At 48.7% G+C, this 17,253-nt stretch overlaps 1 long non-coding RNA gene across 1 annotated transcript in view; it reads left to right on the top strand.

Annotated features, from left to right (window-relative positions):
- Positions 1-17,253, top strand: part of LOC119929652 — a 152,594-nt gene that overhangs the window by 86,899 nt on the left and 48,442 nt on the right. Inside the window, exon 5 of the long non-coding RNA XR_005451573.1 lies at positions 1,319-1,435. This is a non-coding gene — a long non-coding RNA (uncharacterized LOC119929652). The remainder of the gene's footprint in view (positions 1-1,318; positions 1,436-17,253) is intronic.

Below are 17,253 nucleotides of genomic sequence, written 5' to 3'. Positions count from 1 at the left end.
TGATTGACACCCCCCCTAACATTTACACACAAACACACACACACACACACACACCCCATTTCAGAAACAGGCTGCCATTGATTATGTATATATGTTTGTACGTATTTATTACTCTATTTTATTTGTACATATTTATTCTATTTATTTTGTTAATATGTTTTGTTTTGTTGTCTGTCTCCCCCTTCTAGACTGTGAGCCAGCTGTTGGGTAGGGACCATCTCTATATGTTGCCAACTTGCACTTCCCAAGCACTTAATACAGTGTTCTGCACACAGTAAGCGCTCAATAAATACGATTGAATGAATGAATGAAATCGACCATCTGAAGCATCTGCTTACTTTAGGTCAAAGTTTGCCAGGGCTTTGACCAGTACCACTGGTTGCACTCTTCATTCCCATTATAAAAGGGGAAATACAATTTCTACTTTAGATTTGTAAACCTGTGCAGCACTTGTTAAGATTAACTCAGTGGTAATATTAAGGTCTTTAAGTTGCAGCAAGTCCCCCATCATTTTCAAAATTGTCATGCAGTGAAAATGTAAATTTCATCATCTCCCCTTTTTATGGCATTTGCTAAGTGCTTACTCTATGTCAAACACTGTTTTAAGCACTGAGATACAGCAGTGCTTTGCACATAGTAAATGCTTAATAAATACCATTATTATTGTTATTATTACAAGTTTATCAAGTCCCCTGGCCCACATGGGGCTCACAGTCTAAGTAGGAGGGAGTAGGATTTAATCCCCATTTTACAGTTGAGGAAACTGAGGCACCAAGAGGTTGGGTGACTTGCCCAAGGTCAGACAGCAAGCAGTTGGCAGAGCGGGGATTAAAACCCAGGTCCTCTGACCCCCAGCCCTTTGCTCTTTCCATTAGGCCACACTGCTTCCCTTGAGCCCGGCACTTCTTTCATTACAAATTAAGCTGCAGACACTGCATGAGCCCAGGAGGGATAAGAAAGGAGAAATCAATCAGTCAATCAGTGGTATTTATTGAGCACTTACTGTGCCCAGAGCACTATACTAAGCACTTGGGAGAGTACAATACAACAAAGTTGGCAGACTTGTTCCCTGCTGCAATGAGTTTACAGTCTAGAAGGGGAGGCAGACTAAGGCCTGCCTTAATATCTTAATCTAGCTAAGTAATTTGTAATATACGGTTTATTTATAGGTTCATAAGTGCTGTGGGGGGGAGAAAAAGCCATCGACCCAATCTCCAGCCTCCCCATCTCAGATCAGATGAGAGGCTCCTCCCCTTTGAGGAGAACGTGTTAACAATGTGTTTCACCTGGGACGCTAATCAATGTGCTCTGCCTCCAGGCCTGATTCTCCGGGGGAGCTCGGCGTTCAGGCGGGCCTCCGGCCGTTCTGGAGAAGATTGCCTTCGGATTTCCTGACTTGGGAGTCAGCAGTGGAGCTTGCTGAAAGTTTCCCCAGGTACTGAGCTATTTATTATCTTTGGTAACTAAATGAGTTTGTTTTGGCCGTGGGATTGCGGGGAGGTTTAGATGTAGAGGGATTGCTGGCTGTCGACTCAGTAGGAAGGGTGTTTCTGAAATGAGCTTGTTTTGAAGGTGGGTCTGAGGGGTTTTGGATATAGAGGGAATGCCCCTCTGCTCAGGAGAAAGTACATTTCTGAAATGAGCCTGCCTTGTAGGTGGGTTTGATTCCTGCCTCTGGCCTGGAACAGAATGCCCACCTCCCACCCCCAAATCTGGCAGACAATGACTCTTCCCTACACCCCCCCCACCCCCCAAAGCCTTATTGAAGGCACATCTTCTTCAAGTGGTCTTCCTTGGCTAAGCCCCCCTTTTCTTTTCTCCCACTCCATTCTGTGTTGCCCTGCCTTGCTCCCTTTGTCTAACCCCCAAGCTCTCCAACAGCACTTATGTCCTTATCTGTCATTTATTTATATTAATGTGTCCCCTCCCTGCCCCCCCATCGGTAAACTAGTCTGTTTATTGTATTGTACTCTCTCAAGTACTTAGTACAGTGTTCAGCACACAGTAAGCACTCAATACATATGACTAAATGTAGAGAGAATGCCTGTCGTTGGCTCAGGAGAAAGGATCTTTCTGAAATGAGCCTGTTCTGGAAGTGGGTTTGTGGAGAGTTCTGGATATAGACGGAATGCTCCCCGTTGGCTCGGGAGAAAGGAGTTTTCCAAAATGAATTCAGATCAGTTGTATCTATTGAGCGCTTATGGAGTGCAGAGCTCTGTGCTAAGCGCTAGGGAGAGTATGATATTACAGAGTTGGTATACGATATTACGGAGCATACAGTCTAGAGGAATTAAACTCCAGAGCTTCAGTGCAAGTTGGATCCATCAGAGGTCTGAAATGGTGTCTTGCAGTGGGGCCGAGTGAAGAGTGTTTGGAGGTGTTGAACTAGTAAGGGCAGAGGAGAGGGTGGCATGTTTGGGAACAAGGCTGATTATGAGCCCCAGCTTATCTTATCTTGACTTGAGGCAGTAGAAGATAAGGAAGCTAGTGGGGCAACTTCCTAGAAGTGTACTGGGAACCCTCTTAGACTCTCAGATTCCAGTTGTTGCTTCTTTTGGAGCCCTCCTACCTCTCCGATCGCTCCTTCTCTGTCCCCTTTCCCGCTTCCATCCCCCCCCCCCCCACCTCTCCTCTTCCTTATCAGAAGATCCCCCCAAGGCACTAAACCTGGCCCCCTTACTCTTTGAGAAGCAGCATGGCATAGTGCATGGAGCACAGGCCTGAGAGTCAGAAGGTCATGGGTTCTAATCCGGCTCGGCCACCTGCCTGCTGTGCTTCCTTAGACAAGTCACTTCACTTCTCTGTGACTCAGTTACCTTATCAGTAAAATGGGGATCGAGACCATGAGCCCCATGTGGGAAAGGGACTGTGTGCAACCCAATTTGCTTGTTTCCACCCCAGCGCTTGGTATAGTGCCTGACACAGTTAGCGCTTAACAAATACCATAATTATTATTATTATTCTCCCTCTACCCTCCCTAACTTGGGGGACTCATCGACGCTCATAGCTTCAGAAGCCACCTCTGTGTGTTGGCTTACAAATCTACTTCTGTTGTCCTGATCTCTTTCCCCTTGTTATCCAGGCCTGCATCTCCTCTTTTCTCCAAGACATTGCCACCCAATGGGCCAACTGGCCCTCTCAAACTCAGCCTGTCCACAACAGAACTTCATCTTTCCTCCCAAGCCCCCAGAATAATAATAATTGTGGTCTTTGTTAAGCACTTAATATAACGCCAAGCACTGTACTACACCCTGGGGCAGATAGAAGATAATCAGGTCCCATGAAGGGCTCACAGTGAAAGTAGGAGGGAGGATGGGTATTGAATCCCCATTTTGTAGATGAGGGAACTGAGGCACAGAGACATTAAGTGACATGCCCAAGGTCACACAGCATATATGTGGCGGGAATGGGATTAGTACCTAGGCCCTCTGACACCCAGACCCATGTTCTGTCCACTAGGCCATACTTGTCTCTCCTGTCACAATTGTACTCTCCCAAGCGCTTAGTACAGTGCTTTGCACACAGTAAGTGCTCAGTAAATACAGTTGAGTGAATGAAAGGAGAACGGTGCTGTTCTGAAGTCTGCCGTCTTGGTATCATCTTTTCCTCTTCACTGTCACTCTGCCATTATAGCCAGTCAACTGCCAAAGTCAACCAATTTTATTTTATATTTTTGCAAATCCACCCCTTCCTCACTACTCTGGTTCAAGCACTCGTCATGTCCGTCCGACTCATGTCCGTCCGACTCAGCCTCCTAAGTAGTTTCTCACCTCCAGCTTCTCCTTTCACTTCATACTTCACACTGTTGGGATCACCTTCCTGAAAGATTGTTTGGCACACATCTTCTCCTCTCCAAGCCCTCCAGCAGTCATGCCCATCTTCCTTCACATCAAGCCAAGGCTCCTGCCCGTTGGCTTTAACGCATTCCACCAGTTCCTTGAACTTCATCTGTTGCCTCTAATCAATGCCTGTGCTCCTCCCCACCCCCCTCACCCTCTGGGCTTTCCCTCCACCAAGACCCACTTTCTGGCTATATCTTGCTTTTAACCCCACTGTCCGTAAGGCCAAGAACTTCTTCCCCCCCTCTGCCCCCATATCCATCAGACTTGAGCCCACCACCTCCAGGAAGTCTTCCTGGAATAAGCGTCAGTTCCCCAGTGCTTATAATAATAATGATGATGGTATTTGTTAAGCGCTTACTGTGTGCAAAGCACTGTTCTAAGCACTGGGAAGGTTACAAGGTGATCAGGTTGTCCCATGTGGGGCTCACAGTTTTAATCCCCATTTTACAGGTGAGGTAACTGAGGCACAGAGAAGAGAAGTGACTTGCCCAAAGTCACACAGTTGACAGAGCTGGGATTTGAATCCATGACCTCTGACTCCAAAGCCCATTCTCTTTCCACTGAGCCACGCTGCTTATCCATCCTTCAGCCCCCCTCTTCCACCTATGTTCTAATTAATGCCCATTCCTGGCTATTCTGTGTATATACTGTGTATATATTCCCTTCCCTCCTCTCCCCCTCGTCCCCCATCCATCCCCCCATCTTACCTCCTTCCCTTCCCCACAGCACCTGTATATATGTATATATGTTTGTACATATTTGTTACTCTATTTATTTTACTTGTACATATCTATTCTATTTTATTTTGTTAGTATGTTTGGTTTTGTTCTCTGTCTCCCCCTTTTAGACTGTGAGCCCACTGTTGGGTAGGGACTGTCTCTATATGTTGCCAACTTGTACTTCCCAAGCGCTTAGTACAGTGCTCTGCACACAGTAAGCGCTCAATAAATACGATTGATGATGATGATGGTGATGATCAGGTTGTCCCATGTGGGGCTCACAGTTTTAATCCCCATTTTATAGATGAGGTAACTGAGGCACAGAGAAATGAAATCACAGTTGACAGAGCTGGGATTTGAATCCATGACCTCTGACTCTAAAGCCAATGCTCTTTCCACTGAGCCACGTTGCTTATCAATCCTTCAGCCCCCCTCTTCCACCTACGTTCTAATTAATGCCCATTCCTGGCTATTCTGTGTATATGTGGATATGTGATATTTCTGCATCTGTCTCCCCAGTTAGATTGTAAGTTCGTTTTGGGCATTTGGTAAATGCAATTCCAACTACTTTTGAGGCCTACTCTGTTTTTCTGAAAGCATTAGCACCATACTGTAGGTTCCTCCTGGTCCCGATGCTATCAAGCCATATTTACCAGGGTTCATGAGGAGTATGAGAACTGGTCTTCGCAGAATCCTTAGAGATCATTTTTGGAGTACTTCATCTCGGACTGTTTCCCCACAGGACTCTCCTATCCAGGAGAGAAAGTATAGACTTTCCGCCTTGAACGCTGGCACTGCCACGTGGGCGTTTTGCTGCATGGTTGGGGTGGCGGGACTGGGCCTGGCATAGGCAGGCGGGTCTAGATCGCCCTGTCGGATTCTGCCGTGCACCCTAATCAATCAATCAATCGTATTTATTGAGCGCTTACTGTGTGCAGAGCACTGTACTAAGCGCTTGGGAAGTACAAGTTGGCAACATATAGATACGGTCCCTACCCAACAGTGGACTCACAGTCTAGAAGATAGCACGGCCTGGGAGTCGGAAGGACCTGGGTTCTAATCCCAGCTCTGCCACTTGTCTTCTTTGTGACCTAGGGCAAGTCGCTTCACTTTGATATGCCTCAGTTACCTCATCTGGAAAATGGGGATTAAGACTGTGAGCCCCATGTGGAACAGGGACTGTGTCCAGCCTGATTTCCTTGTATCTACTCCAACGCGTAATAAGATGCTTGGCCCATAGTAAGCACTTAACAAAAGCCATCATCATCATCACGTCCAGTCTGACTGTGAGCCCACTGTTGGGTAGGGACTGTCTCTATATGTTGCCAATTTGTACTTCCCAAGCGCTTAGTACAGTGCTCTGCACACAGTAAGCGCTCAATAAATACGATTGATGATGATGTCCAATCTCTGCCCCTTCTGGCTTCAGGGACAGGCTGGGCACTGTGGTCACGTGGTCCAGGGTCTCGGGGTAGGGTCAAATGGGAGAGTTGGGACTATTCAATCATTTATTGAGCACTTAATGTGTGCAGAATACTGTACTAAGCACTTGGGAGAGTATCATACAACAACAATAATAATAATAATGATGGCATTTATTAAGCACTTACTATGTGCCGATCACTGGTTTAAGCGCTGGGGAGGTTACAAGGTGATCAGGTTGTCCCACGGGGGGCTCACAGTCTTGGTCCCCTTTTTACAGATGAGGTAACTGAGGCACAGAGAAGTGAAGTGACTTGCCCAAAATCACACAGCTAACTGGCAGAGCTGGGATTTGAACCCATGACCTCTGACTCCAAAGCCCGGGCTCTTTCCACTGAGCCACGCTGCTTCTTCCAAGAGAATAAGGAGACGTGTTTTCTGTCCATAATGAATTTACAGTCTAGGGATGTCTGCTTATTGTTGTTTTGTCCTCTCCCAAGCGCTCAGTCCAGTGTCCTGCACGCAGTAAGTGCTCGATAAACACGACTGACTGAACTGAAGCATCGCGGCCAGTCCCTGATGGAGGGAGAGGCTAAGCGGGTGTCCGCCCACAATGAGCTTACAGTTTAGAGGGGGAGACAGACATTAAATAAATTACAGTTATGTACCGAGGTGCTTTGGGGCTGGGAGTGGGGATGAATTAAAGGAGCAAGTCAGGGTAATGCAGAAGGGAGTGGAAGCAGAGGAAAGGGGGGCATAGTCAGGGAAGGCCATTTGGAGGGGAGGTCTGGGGCTGTGGGCTCAGTTGGACAGGGTCATCTACATGCTCCCCTCCCTCCCTAGGTAGCTGTTTATTGGTGTATTATACTCTCCCAAGCGCTAAGTACAGTGCCCTGCACACAGTAAGCGTTCAATAAATTTGAATGAATGAATGAATGGCTTTTGCATCCACGGGAGCAGAGTTCCGTGTGCCCTCCGGCAACGCCTCCTTCCCGACTCAAGGGACTGACTGGTGTGTCCACCCGCCCGCCGCAGCAAACGGTTGATAGACCTGGCCCCGGACGGTTTAGAAGGCAGGGCGATGGCAGTGTGGCTCAGCGGGTTCATCCGAGCCAGGCCGGGTGCCTGTCTTGCTGGGCGTTTCCATGGAAACAGCAGCAGCCCTGCCACGGTGGCCACGCGGGCCCGCCAAGGAAGCGGTAGCGACGGGTGCCCCAGTGAAGCCAACTCACGGCGGGGGTGGACAGGCCGGCGGGGGACGTGGGGGGCCCCCCGTCCCTGCCACCACCGCCTGTCCCTCCAGCCTGGACGTCTCCGGGACACATAATCCCGCAATATCACCCTGTTTGCCGGATAGTGTTACTGAGACAGTGTGTCCCAGAATTGTTTTGGCGGGGATGGGGCCCTGGAGCCTCTTCCTCCCGCCCCAGCCTCCACCGGTAGATTAGAGCCCGGGCCTGGGAATCAGAAAGTCATGGGTTCCAATCCCGGCTCTGCCACTTGTCTGTTGGGTGACCTTGGGCAAGTCACTGTGCCTCAGTTACCACATCTGGAAAATAGGGATTAGAGTTGTGAGCCTGATGGGAGACGGGGACCGTGTCCAACCCGATTTGCTCCCCCAGTGCTTGGTACAGTGTCTGGTGCGTAGTAAGTGATTAATAAACATCACAGTTCTTGTTATCCCTCTGACGGTCATTCCTCTGGACCATCTCAGACTCCACAGCTGCCCCCGCTCCATCCCAGGTTAAAGGCAGACTGGGCCAAGCCTGGGCTTTCTTGCCCCAGCTAACCCAGTTGCCCTCGGAGGCTTCCCTGGAGCGTGTTCTCCGCCTCCACCAGCCCACCTGTTTTCGGTTGCATCTCTTGGAAATAGCTGCCGGCCCGTTGCTTCTCCGACCTGTGTAAGGAAGCTCTAGAGTCCATCCAGCTCGTGCTTTGTAACTGATGATGAGGTGGGTCAGCCGTTTCTACACTGACCCTGGTCAGCGTCTCACTGCCGACTGCTGTAATGACCCTAGAGAAACCCTCCGGAAGCCCCGAGACAGATGGCATCGTTTTCACTTGGTTCATTCTGGCGCCGGCCCCGCAGCTTGGCTTCCCGGGCCGGTCTTTAGAGTTTTCTCCGACTAATAAATTTGAGGCCGTTTTCTGTTCCGTGGGGCCGGATCTGCCCGCCGCCTTCCAGTGGTCAGCGTGTGGGCCATATTGGTGGCCTGGCGGTATTAGTTGTTCAAAATACCTAACCCGTTGGCTGATGTTTTTTGTATTTTTTTCAATGCTTCTTGTTTCTCATGGGGTGTGTGTGTGTGTGTGTGTGTGTGTGAGAGAGAGAGAGAGAGAGAGAGAGAATGAATGAATATGAGAATGAGAGTGAAAATGAATTGGCCAACTGGGTAAAGGGGCAATAGGTGAGGTGCTGTCAGTCACATGACTACACAGTAGGTTCAATCTCCTCTAATCTCTCTCTCACCCACTCCTCACCCCCCACATAAACCGTGTCTTCTGCTATTTCCATATTTTATTTGCATTTTGCATAATGTCCCATGCAAAGCAGTACAATTATATGACTCCCAGAGGCGGCTGCATCAGGACCCAAATTACAAGCTCAAAACCGTTTTGCCTGATGTACGGCCTTCTTCATCAAGGCACTGATGGCAACCTGTCTACTGTCATGTTCCCTTTAGCTTAGGAAATAAGAAGTGCTCCCTGAACTCCTATGGGAAAGGCAGTTGCTTTCTCTGCCCCCCGCCATGAAAGATAATTCTGCTGAAATTTCCAAGGACAAAGCGAATCCATTATTTCTCCTAATGCCTGAAATGCTCTCGCGTATGTTGGAAAACAGCTTTGCTGAGCCTTTAGAGGCTAGATCTATTCCGCCGCTATTAAGAGGATATTTTAGGCAAAAAAAATTATCCAGAGGATTTAATTGTCCAGAGGTCAGTTCATCTAAAAACCTGAATTATCCATTTGCTTTGGTACCAGCAGCATGACCTAGTGGAAAGAGCGCAGGATTTGGAGTCAGAGGACCTGGATTTTAATTCTGGCTCCACCACTTGCCTGCTGTATCACCTTGGGCAAGTCACTTACCTTCTCTATGCCTCAGTTTCCTCATATGTGAAATGGGGTTAAAGACCCGCCCTCCCTTCCTCTGTGAGTCCCCTGTGGGATCAGGACTGTGCCCAGTCTGCTTATATGACATTAACTCTCCAGTGCTTTGAACACTTGTGTGGCACATAGTAAGTGTGTAACAAAAATCAGTTATAATGATAATTATGGCATTTTTAAGCGCTTACTATGTGCCAGACACTGTACTAAGCTCTGGGGTGGATACAAACAAATCCGGTTGAACACAGTCCCCATCCCACATGGAGCTCACAGTCTCAATACCCCTTTTATAGATGAGGTCACTGAGGCACGGAGAAGTGAAGTGACTTGCCCAAGGTCACCCAACAGACAGGATTAGAACCCAGGTCCTTCTGACTCCCTAGCCTGTGCTCTATTCACTACGCCATGCTTCTTCCCAATAATAAAGTGTTGCCATCCAGAGGCAGATTAGATCACCAGATTAATTCATATTTTTGGATTTATCACGTTATGTGGCCAGTCTCATCGATTATTACAGTTATGAGGCGTTTCATAAATAAGGACTCTGTTAAGCGCGCGACCAGCTGCAGATGTACAGTTCAGACAGTGTTTCCCAAGGAGCTCACGGTCTAATTGTATTTTGATGCAGTCACTTGAACTGTAACCAATCCAGAGTCTCGTCCCCATGACAGGCCAAACCCTCCAGCCTCGCACTGAATGCGACATGACCCATCTGGGACCAGCCTTCCAGCCCTGAAACAGAAATCTGAACCGTAAGGCCGAGAGGATTTAGAGGAGAATATAAATGGAGATCATCATCGTTGCTTTTGGCAAAGTCAGGGCAGGCGGGCTCCTGCTAATGACAGTCAGAATTATTACGCAGGTAGTTTTAATCTTCTCAACTAGAATACATCCCAATACTCTGCCATCGTGCAGAGAAAGCACAGGGCTAGAAGTAGTCTTTGGGTGTACTCCAAACCCCCATGGCCCTCATTTGTCCTTTGGATTCAGAGATGGTGCTACTGACGGGTGGATATTTATCCGTGTGTACAAGTGACTGAACAGACCCAAGGCCAGATGGATAATCAATAACTTCCCCCGTTATGTGTCTGTAAAGACTAAGCCCGACCATAAGCGTGCTTTTGTAGAGAAGCAGCTAGCGGACAGAGCACGGGCCTGGAAGTGTGCAACCGGATTACCGTGTATCTACCCCAGTGTTTAGTACAGTGCCCGCCACATAGCAAGTGCTTAACAAATACCACAATTATTATTATTATTTTGTAGGGCCTAATGTTGAGTTGGGTTTTCCCTCTTGGTGATGTGATCAACTCAAAGGGAGTTACCCCCTTTCTAGTGACTGCAGACCAGACCCACCCGATCCATCTTCTGTTGGTTTTTCCTGACCACGTCTGCCTGTATCTGTCATTACCCTTTAGAGTTCATTCAAGATAATAATAATAATAATAATAATAATAATAATGATGGCATTTGTTAAGCGCTTACTATGTGCAAAGCACCGTTCTAAGCGCTGGGGAGGATACAAGGTGATCAGCTTGTCCCACGGGGGGCTCACAGTCTTCATCCCCATTTTACAGATGCGGTCACTGAGGCCCAGAGAAGTGAAGTGACTTGCCCACAGTCACACAGCTGACTAGTGGCGGAGCCGGGATTAGAACCCATGACCTCTGGCTCCCAAGCCCATGCTCTTTCCACTGAGACACGCTGCTTCTCTTGATGACAATCATGTAAGATCATCAGTTTTTTTGAAGGGGAAAAAAAAAATACTACACAAGAGATCATCTCCATGCTGCATCAATCAAGATGGAAGAGAACTCAATTCTTAGGGAGAATCTCTTCCCATGACAAATCACCTTTTTGATTATTCAGGGCCATGGCGCTCTCCTCTCGCCCACCTTTTGAGCTCCTGGGCGTCGTAGACAGAGTGACAGCGGCACTCCACGTGAACACAGTGAGGAGGATAGTTGGACAGTAAACGTCTGTACTTGCAGCCACGATTTCTGGCTAATTATCATCCTGTTGGCTTCTCCCCCAAGCCCACCGGAGGTCTGGGAAGGTGTAAATGCTGAATTCAGTGCCCTGCACTAAGCAGGCATTAATAATAATGATGGCATTTGTTAAGCGCTTACTATGTGCCAAGCACTGTTCTAAGCGCCGGGGGGGTGCAAGGTAATCAGGTTGTCCCACGCGGGGCTCAGTCTTAATCCCCATTTTCCAGATAAGGGAACTGAGGCACAGGGAATTGGTGGGACCGCTGATTGCGAGCAGGTAGGACTGAAAAGACCGAACTCTCCCAAGCACTTGGTACAGTGCTCTGAACTTTGTAAGTGCTCAATAAATGCCACCGATCTGTTGACTGAGGGACCAGCAGTCCTTTCCATCGTGGGTTCTCGAGAACTAGGTGTCCTTTGTCCGGAGAACCTGTGTGTTTCCAAGTAAACAGCCAGACAAGAATAACCTAGACCACCCCAGGAAATGACCAGCTTGCTCATCACCATGGACGTTAGGAATCACATCTCCCGCAAGAGGCCTTCTGCGATTAATCTCTCATCTCTCCATCTATTACCTCCGGCTCCTCCAGCTCCCACTCGAGCACTTCTGTCTCTCCCAACCACTTGAGTTCTTCCTCTTCTCACCGCCTCCATAGCAGTTATGTACACAGCTGTATTGCTCTCTCCCATCTGTGTTTGCTTTTAAATGTCTCTCTCTCCCCACTAAAAAGAAGGTCCTGGAGGGCAGGGGTAGTCTCTCTCAAGGTCTGCACACAGGCACCAATAATAATAATGCTAATAATAATAATGGTGTTTTTTAAGCACTAACTACGTGCAAAGCACTGTTCTTAGCACTGGGGAGGTTACAAGGTAATCAGGTTGTCCCACAGCGGGGCTCGCAGTTTTAATCCCCATTTTACAGATGAGGGAACTGAGGCCCAGAGAAGCGAAGTGACTTGCCCAAAGTCACACAGCTGACAGTTAGCGGAGCCAGGATTTGAACCCATGACCTCTGACTCCAAAGCCCGGGCTCTTTCCACCAAGTCACTCTGCTTCTCCACTAGGCAGCTGGATCTGGGCTGTGGAGTCCTCACCAGCCTCACCTCACCAAGCGCTTAGTACAGTGCTCTGCACACAGTAAGCGCTCAAGGAATGCGATTGAATGAATGAACCAGCCACCCCAATCCAGGAATTGGATTTTGGATTTTGGATTGGATTTTGAAGGAGACCTCAAATGAGGGATTTTAAAGGCATCTGAACGGATAGGTAGGAGAAGGTTAGAGAAGCAGCATGCCTAGTGGACAGAGCACGGACCTAGCAGCCAGAAGGACCTGGGTTCTAATCCCGGCTCTGCCACTTGCCTGCTGTGTGACCTTGGGCCAGTCACTTCTCTGGGCCTCAGTTACCTCATCTGTAAAATGGAGAGTAACACTGAGCTCCGTGTGAGACATGGACTGGGTCCAAGGTGATCAGCTTCTATCTAATCCAGCTGTTAGTACAGTACCTGGCACATAGTAAGTGCTTAAAAAAAAATACCATTAAAAAAAAGCGTTGAGCTCTGTGTCTGAGAGGGAGAATCTTGCAAGAGGGCTTTAGATGTGGAAGAAGTTGGCTGGAGGGAATTATGCAAGGGGGATTGGGTGGAAAACTCTGGACGAAGAGCTTTAAAGATAAGCATATGTCTAAACTTTTGGTGGCATGGTGTCGGGTGAGGGCTGAAGAGGAGAGTGATGTGGCCATGGCAACAGGGCATTGCAACAGAGGTGTTTAGCGCCAACCCAAGGGAAAGGGATGAGCCGTGGGGAAGATAGCGGGAAGACGGGTGGGAATGGCGAAGCCGGGGGTGGCGTAGGAGTGGAAGAAGGGTGGAGGTCAGGGAAACCATAGCGGGGTAAGGCTTGGAGCTGGCCAGGATGTGATGGAAAGAGTGGGAGAAGTTGGAGAGAGACTAGAGAGGCTTTCTCAAAAGATGACACATGAGGGGTTTCTCAGAAAGTGACGGGAGTTTCCCAATCAGGAGGGAAGGTGAATTCTTTCTCCTGATAATAATGATTAGGAAACCTATTCAGTCCTTCCTAGGGACCAAGTACCGGGGACGGCACAGGAGGATCAGATTCGATTTTTCACAATGCCAAGAAGTAGAGAGCGCAAAGCTCTCATCCCCAGTTCCAGATGGTCAGATCTGAGGTTCGGAGAAGCTGTGATTCGCTCCCGGTCACACGGCAGGCGGGTGGCAGAGTGGAGCCTCAAACCCCCTTCCTCCTGACTCATAGCCCCAGGCTCTTTGCAGAAGGCCACCCTGCCCAGTCTCCCCGCCGATGGCCTTGAGGTGAGGCCTGAGAATCAATCAATCAATCAATCAATCGTATTTATTGAGCGCTTACTGTGTGCAGAGCACTGTACTAAGCGCTTGGGAAGTACAAGTTGGCAACGTATAGAGACGGTCCCTACGCAACAGTGGGCTCACACTCTAAAAGGGGCGTGACCTAGTGGATGGAGCTCAGGCCTGGGACACTGAATAATAATAATAATAATGATGGCATTTGTTAAGCGCTTACTATGTGCGAAGCACTGTTCTAAGCGCTGGGGTGGATACAAGGTGCTCAGGTTGTCCCACGAGGGGCTCACCGTCTTAATCCCCATTTTACAGATGAGGGAACTGAGGCCCAGAGAAGTGAAGTGACTTGCCCACAGTCACACAGCCGACAAGCTGAAGGACTTGGCTTCTAATCCCAGTTCCTCCTCATCTGCTGTGTGACCTTGGACAAGTCACTTCACTTCTCTGGGCCTCAGTTGCCTCATCTTTAATGGAGAGTAAGACTGTGAGCCCCAGGTGGGGCATGGACCGCGTTCAACCTGACTAGCTTGTATCTACCCTCTGTACTTAATACAGTGTCTGGCACATAGTAAACGCTTAGCAAATAGTGGGTTTTTTTTTTAAGTGGCAGCAATGGGGAGACCCTCTTCCAGATAGAAGAGCTGACCGAGGCAAATCTAGAGAGTTTCTGGGGGGCCTTTAGTTTAGTAGCCAGCAACGTTCATTCAGTGCATTCATTCAGTCAGTTATTGAGAACTTACGGTGCACAGAGCGCTGTACTGAGCCCTTGGGAGAGTACAGTGTAACAGTAAATAGACACATTCCCTGCCCACAAAGAGCTTACAGCCTAGAGGGGAGACAGGCATTAATATAAATAAATTACAGATATGTACATAAGTGCTGTGGGGCCGGGAGGGGGGATAGCACAGGCTGAATTGGGTTCCGATATCCAAGAGCTGAGCTCCAAATGGGCTCTAAAACCCGTCCCTGACAAAGACAAAAGGAGGCCGCATTGATTGACAAAGCAGCCCTGTTTCATCTCCCCACAGTTTCCATTGGATCATTTTGGCTTTGTTTGGTTGCAGCCTGTTTCTTCTTTAGAGGAAAAAAATAAGCTGCAGAGCCTAGTCAAGATTTAATGAAAGAGCTGTCATTTGTGTGTTTTGGCTCCCATACCACGGCATTTAGACTTGTATTTTGGCTTTCAGAAGCAAATCTTCTTTCCCCACCCCTAAGCCATCTTGTAGACATATTGCACTTTGCAGTTCTCCCTTTATTTTTTTCCACCAGAGACAGCACAGGGACATACGGGCTTAGCTTTTCAGAAGCCCAGGCCTGAGAATCGGGGGACCCTGGATTCTAATCCAGTGTGGCTCAGTGGAAAGAGCACGGGCTTTGGAGTCAGAGGTCATGGGTTCAAATCCCGGCTCTGCCAACTGCCAGCTGTGTCACTTGGGGCGGGTTACTTAACTTCTCTGTGCCTCAGTTACCTCATCTGTAAAATGGGGATTAAGACTGGGAGCCCCCCGTGGGACAACCTGATCACCTTGTCACCTCCCCAGCGCTTAGAACAGTGCTCTGCACATAGTAAGCACTTAATAAATGCTATCATTATTATTATTATTATTAATCCTGGTTTCAACACTTGGCTGCTGTGGGATCAAGTCACTTGACTTCCCTGTGCCTCAGTTTCCTTATCTGACAAATGGGGAGTCAATACCTGCTCTCCCTTTCCCTTAGACCATGAGTCCTACATAGGATACCGACATAGGATACCGACTCTATTGTATAGTACTCTCCCCGGTGCTCAGTACGTTGCTCGGCACTTGGTGAATATGATTGATTGGCAGGGATGGTGTCAGACCTGTTTATCTTCTGTCTACCCCAACGCTTAGTTCTGTGCTTGGCACAGAGTAATTGCATGACAAGTACCCTATTTTTCTTCTTCTTATCGTTTTGAAACCAGCAAAAGTGTGCAGTGAAAATCAGAAGCAAACTTGACCAGGGTAAAGAAATGAGAACGTTTCATTCCCGGCGGTGCGGCGGGGGCAGGGGGAACGCTGCCTTCATCACAATCATTCCTCTTTACCTCCGGCCTTTCCTCTCTAGAATTACTTCCCTTGAAGAAGAGGAAAATGGGGATTTTAACCGTTTCTCAGTCAACAACACAAATGCCTGTTCAGACATGCAGGGGTGACCTTTAGTCATAATTTAATACAAGACTCTGGAGTAGACCACAAATGTGAGGGAGACTTGCTGGCTACCGTTGTAAGATTTTTTTTGTGTGTGTCCTACTGGGTCTTTCCTTTGGCAGTGATCTTTTTAAAAAAAAAGAACACGTGGCATTTTGGTCACGTCTCTCTCTGGCCGTAAGGCTTCCCCCTGAAATTTCTGCATAGGAAATGCGCTGTTTGACTTCCCTCTTGGTTTGTTTGAGTGTGGAGCCCACTGATGGAGCGTGGCTTCGGTGAGGAGGCTGGGACGGATTGGTTTTCGTGATTTCTCTGAAGAGTGTGGCTGGGGTGGGATTCCCCATTTGGGGTGGGATTCCCCATTTGGGTTGGGGGGGTGGTCTAATATGTGGTGAACCAGCGATCTGTAGAGATCTTCCCCCTTCAAGATAAGAGAATCTCTGTGCTGGTTTTCCTGGCTGTGCCATTCCTCTCCTCGACTCCCAGGTTAGCTGGGACTGTAAGCCCGTTGTGGGCAGGGAACATATCTGCCACCACTGGTGTATCGCGCTGTCATAAGCGCTTAGTTCAGCGCTCTGCACCTAGTAAATGCTTAATAAATGTCATCGACTGAATGATTCATCTCCAGGAAGGGTGGTGGCTAATGGGACCTCAGGTGGGTCCATTTACCCCTCTGGGCCTTGACTTTCTGCCCCCTCTCCAAACTGGGCTCAGAGGAAAGTGGACATGGTCATAAGGGAGGAGGAAAGTTTTCTGGTGGAAACATATACAGAAAAGGGGTGGGGGTGCCCAGATGGCTCCTGCCAGGCTGATCTCAGCTGGTAAGCAGAGAGCAAAGCCTGAGTGAGTGGAGGTCAAGGCCGGGGGCGGGCAAGATTTGGCGAACCCAGAGCCCTGGGCACTGGAGCCGTCTTCTCCAGAGGCCCCTAGCTTTCTTGCCCTGGAGCCTTTCCCTGCCCTCCCGGAGAGCCCTGTCCCATGTCCCCCTCCTGGAGCTGTGTGAGAGTCCCCCTTAAAGTAAAACAAGCTCCTTGTACAGGAACTGGGGGAAGGATGGCTGCCCCTTTACCCCCGGGGTGCTGCTGGCATCGGAGCTGGCTAGTCAGTGATCCCCTCCAGGAGCAGGCCCAAGCAAGGGGGTCTGGGTTTAGAAGGAAGCAGTACAACCTAGTGGATAGAGCACGGCCCTGGGGGTCAGAAGGACCTGGGTTCTAATTCCAGCTCTGCCACTTGTCTGCTGTGTGACTTAAGGCCCTGCTGAGAGCTCACCTCCTCCAGGAGGCCTTCCCAGACTGAGCCCCTTCCTTCCTCTCCCCCTCGTCCCCCTCTCCATCCCCCCACCTTACCTCCTTCCCTTCCCCACAGCACCTGTATATAGGTATATATGGTTGTACATATTTATTACTCTATTTTACTTGTGCATATCTATCCTATTTATTTTATTTTGTTAGTATGGTTTTGTTCTCTGTCTCCCCCTTTTAGACTGTGAGCCCACTGTTGGGTAGGGACTGTCTCTATATGTTGCCAATTTGTACTTCCCAAGCACTTAGTACAGTGCTCTGCACATAGTAAGCGCTCAATAAATACGATTGATGATGATGATGATGACCCTGGGCAAGTCGCTTCACTTCTCTGGGCCGCAGTTATCTCATCTTTAAAATGGGGATG

The sequence above is a fragment of the Tachyglossus aculeatus genome, chromosome 6 (genome assembly GCF_015852505.1).
Source record: "Tachyglossus aculeatus isolate mTacAcu1 chromosome 6, mTacAcu1.pri, whole genome shotgun sequence".
In the NCBI taxonomy this organism is placed as follows: Eukaryota; Metazoa; Chordata; class Mammalia; order Monotremata; family Tachyglossidae; genus Tachyglossus; species Tachyglossus aculeatus.
Note: the sequence above shows the minus strand (reverse complement) of the source record. Positions and strands in the feature narration are given on the sequence as shown.